The following is a 4720-nucleotide window of genomic DNA, read 5'->3' as shown; positions in this document are numbered from 1 at the left end:
ATGAGGGAGCTCCTGGAGTCCTATTTCTACCAAGAGGACCGGAGCTTTCCCCATCCAGTCAGAGCTCCTGCAGCTATATCCCCAGCAGCATCTTCACTGACCAATCAGAGCAGCTCCCTTCTGACCAATCAGGACAGTGCCTTTTGGTTGGCTCCAATTTGGAGGATTTGGAGTCCTTCGTTGCAGGAGGACAGACCAATCGGGGATGAGGGGCGGGGACTTCTCGCTACATAAGTCAGCTTGGCCATGGCCTTGGAGCCCACTTTCCCTTTCCATGGGAGGCTGGAGTCTGTGTTTCCTGGCCGGGCCTGAAACATTGGAGCTGAAACACTGAAGATGACTCCTGGAACCAGAGCAGGGCAGACTGGAGCAGACTGGAGCAGACTGGAGCAGACCGGAGCAGACCGGAGCAGACCGGTGCAGACTGGAGCAGATTGGAGCAGATTGGAGCAGACTGGTGCAGACTGGAGCAGACTGGAGCAGACCGGTGCAGACCGGAGCAGACCAGAGCAGACCAGAGCAGACCGGAGCAGACCGGTGCAGACTGGTGCAGACTGGCACAGGGCTGAGCCGTTTAGCCGGGGAGGGGCCGGGCCCCAGGCCGCCTCTCAGCGGCGCTGCTTAACTGAGCTGTAAGACTCTTGCGCCGTTCACACTGAGAGAAGCTTCCTTCTTCACCACACCCCAGATTAGGGATTCCTGTTGGTGTCGAATTGACCGTTGGTTGACGACGTCATTTAAAGTGAGTCTTGTCAGTCTGCCTGGAGCCACGGAGGAGCTGGGGCTTTGGGGCCAGATGGACAGGCCGTGGGATCTGGCCGTACCATACTTACTGTTGACTTTGGCCGAGTCGCGTCACCTCTGGGAGACTCGGCCTCTTTGTTCCAACATGGGGACCACCCTCTGCTTGCTGTGTGCTCACCACGTGTTCCTTCTTCACTGGCAAACCCCGCCCCTAATCCCAAGTAGGAAGATAAAGATCACAGAAGTGTTAGTAGAGGGGCAGTCAGATTTCGTGTCCCGACACTGATAGACTGGCGAAGGTTACTTGGGAGCAGGACGATGGTTCTTGTCGGAGCTCGTGGGGGCTTCGGAACCATAGACCTGGGTTCTGATCTTAATTCTGCCACCCACCTGGTGGGTGATCTGGGACAAGTCTTTCCCTCTAAGTGTTAGTTTCCTAATATTGTTAGGTTGCTGTGGAGGTTAGAGATGTGTAAAAAATTCCTGCCCCATTGCCTGCCACGTTCACAAACACTCGCTGAATGTCGAGTGAATGATAAGGTAGTGATTTTGTGTTTAACGGGGCCGTTATCATTCCTGTTTCTGGCTCCACGTAACCTTGGAAGAGCTCTCTGTACCTCGAGTTCCTTATCTGAAAAGGAAAATTTTCATTTTCAATTCTCTGTTCCTTGTAATTCAGGTAAGCAAGTTTTCCCCTCTCTTGGGTTTGCTGTGTCCCAGGGACTAAACTTGAACAAGGTAACTCTCTGGAGCTCGAGCAGCCGCCAGGCCCGAGCTGTCATTGGCAAAGCAGCTCAGGCACATCCCGCCTGGGGTGGCAGATGGCAGTCCCTGGCCCGACTGCCTCCTGAGTGAAAACCCCAGACACCTCGACCTCGCCGTGGACGTAGGGACCCCAGCGGCATGCTCTGAGAGCCATGCGCCCGCCCTGGGGGGACGGCTAGAGGGCAGTGGCAGCGTGGCACCGCCGAGTTCCCACTCCCGCTGACACCCTCGCCCCTTCCTCTGAAAGGCCGCTTCCTTCCTTTCGAAAACCCAGTGTGAGCCGTTGCGGCGACTCTCAGGAGCCCGCCACTGTCCTTCCCACCTCCCTTCTGCTCCCCGGCGTCCCTCTGCCCTCCTGCTACCTTCCTTTCCTCCCTTCCTTCCTGTTAGGAGAAAATCGTTCACAGCCGTCACCTGAGCGTGACAGCTGTGGCTCCTGAACAGCCGTGCGCTGCCCACAGTTTCCTCCCCTCGAGGGGTCTCGAGTGTCTGAGCCCCACTTTTAGACCAAGGATCGTGTGTCCGGTCGCACACTGCCTCTGCACAGTTCCAGGGGCACGGTGTCCCTGCGGCCGGGGGTGGTCTGAGCACCTAACATGCCAGGTGTGAGCCTCTCGGGCCGTCCTCGCCGCCATCCCGCAGTGCAGGTGCTCTCGCCCTCGGGCTGCAGGCGCGGAAACTGAAGCAGACTGACCAGCGGGTCTGTGTGAGTCTAAGCCCGTGCCGTCGGCCGCACCCCGCCCTCCGACATGCAGCTTCTGAAGCCCAGCCTCAGCCCTCACCCACACCATCTCTCTTGGGATTCTGCAGCCGCGTACACGCAAAGCGACACACCTACGAAAACAACCGCTTGCAGCAGTGTGACAGGGAGACGTCCCATCTGGGAGAGCTGGCATCTAGTCCCAAGGCTGCCGCCTGGCTGTGTGTGTGAGCGCCGAGGCACGGGCCTCAGCTCGGTCTGCTCGCCAAGAGAATTGGTTGCACCGAGTAATTTCCAGGGTGGGCCCTTTCAACCCCAACCTTCTGAATTCTTGGGGCCGAGCGGCTTGATTTACTGACCCTTCTGTTGTGTTCTGGAACGCAGTTGGCTTGGGCGTAGCTACCCACAGAAAACAGTTGTTTTGCGTTTCTGTGAGGCCACCAGTCATTAAAAACTTGACATTTGAGACGTGAGAAGGGTAGACGTTCTGTGCTTTTCGCGACACATTGGTCACCACCTGTGCATCCCAGTTTTTCCCGCTGCCGCCTGTGATCGCAGAGCCGCGGCGGTGGCCTTCGCCTCGAAGGCCGTGGGGGAAGGGGGGAGGAGCGGAGCTGCTCGGCAGCCAGGACGAAGTCACCACGCCCCGTGCCATGTGGTGGCTGCTGCTGGCTGTCTCTGGGCCTGGGACAGCTGAGCAGGGACAGCTGGGTCACGGTCACACCGGCCCTCGGAGCGCGGCTGGGAGACACCGTCGTTTAATCCATTTCGTGGACAAGGAAACAGACTGGGAACGCGCCAGCAGCTAGAGCGAGGTCCTCGAGTCGGGGTCCGGCTGGGAGCTCGGTGCCTGTGCCGGAGCCAGCGCTCCAAGGTCACCCTGCTGCTCGGGGGAAGGGCCGGCTGGGCGCCTGAGGGCGCTTCAGGTAGTGGCCGGCCAGTCACTAACTTTAATGGCTATGTTTTTTATTTTAAATATGTTAGAAAAACATAACACATACAGCTTGCTGTTTCATAGGTGTTCTTAGGAAGAGCACAACTAGAAACGTGAATCGATCTAAGATCTATTTACAGAAAAGGGTTAAGCTGGTCGAAGTGATGTGGCGAGAACAGTGGGGTGGGACAGCCACACATGCCTGGGGCCTGGGACCAGCGCGCGGGGCGTCTGCTGTGGTGCCTGCTGGTTCCGCGACGTCCCTGAGCCTCCAGCGCCGTGTCCCCAGCATCTGGAGACCTTCGAAGGGGACAGATCGACTGTGTACACAGAAGGGCTACAGGCCAAGGCCCGGCTCAGCCCGCTGAGCCCTCCCACCCCGCCCGGGGCTGCCAGGTACATGTCAGCTGTCCTTGCCGGGAAGCTGGAGGCGGAGGCCGCAAAGCGGTGGCCGCAGGTGTCAGTCACCAGCAGGGTCTGTTCTTCGCCCCGAATTAATGTGTTCGGGAGGTGCTCACTCGAGTTTGCACAGACCTCACTTCTCCCCACGTCATCCGTGGCGACTCCAGGCCCCTGTGGGTCTGTGACCCTGGTTTCAGGCCTTACCTTCCCCAAGACCAACACTCCCAAAGGCCGAAAGCATGGTCTGGGGAGGGCGGGCTTTAGAGGCAGAGCTGCCAGGGCCGTCAGATGGCCGCGATCTCTGCTGTGTGCGGGGTTTCCGGGCCACGCCACAGGAGAGGAGGTCGGGACAGGGACGGGTCCTGCGAGGAGGCGCCGATGGCACAGCTTCCCGCAGCCCTTCGGCCGCTGGGCGGCTGCCGGTGATGTTCAGACTGAGAGTGGAGCGCCCCCTGGTGTCTGATGTCGCTCTTTACACTTCGATCCCATCTGAGGCCATCTTCTCCATCCGAGACCAGCTCTTCCTCCAGCTATGCCCTGCCGGGTGCAGGCAGCCCATGCCAGTCGTCACCCCGTCCTCTCCCGCGGCCAACCCGTCCCCAAGGCCGGCCCGCCTAACCAGCGCTGATTTCACGTATCTGGCCTCTTGTTGGTTCATTAATCCATCCCTCCTGGGTTCTCGCCCCGCACCTCTGCCTGATTAATATTCTTAAGACGCGGTGCCCGAGCACTGCCCTGCCAGCCGGCCGGTGGCCCAGGCTGCCCGCCTGGCACTTCCCGCCATCCTGGTTCGTGCTCCAGGCTCCCTGCAGCTTCCACCTGCGTGGAGAGCTTTTAAGAGAAGCAACGAGAGAGAGAGAGACAGAGACAGAGACAGAGACGAGCAGCGGGGGAGACGGCCCGGAGAGGGGGTTCGCTCCACTGGGAAGCGACCCAACTGTGATTCAGGGCGAAGGTTCCAGAGCCTGTGGACAGGGAGGCTGTGGGCCACTGCCGGGCACCTTCCGGGGCCCGAGGCTGGACCCGGTCTCGTGAGGGACCACTGGCTCCTTTCCCGGCTTCGCAGTTGGTTCCATGGCTGTTCCCATGTTACAGACAGGGACGCAGGCCTGGGGTGGTGGCGGGGGACTCACGCCACAGCCAGGGGGCGTGGAGCTGAGATTTGGACCCAGGTG

Source organism: Pteropus alecto, unplaced genomic scaffold (assembly GCF_000325575.1).
Source record: "Pteropus alecto unplaced genomic scaffold, ASM32557v1 scaffold101, whole genome shotgun sequence".
Classification (NCBI taxonomy): Eukaryota; Metazoa; Chordata; class Mammalia; order Chiroptera; family Pteropodidae; genus Pteropus; species Pteropus alecto.
This window is presented reverse-complemented; position numbering follows the sequence as displayed.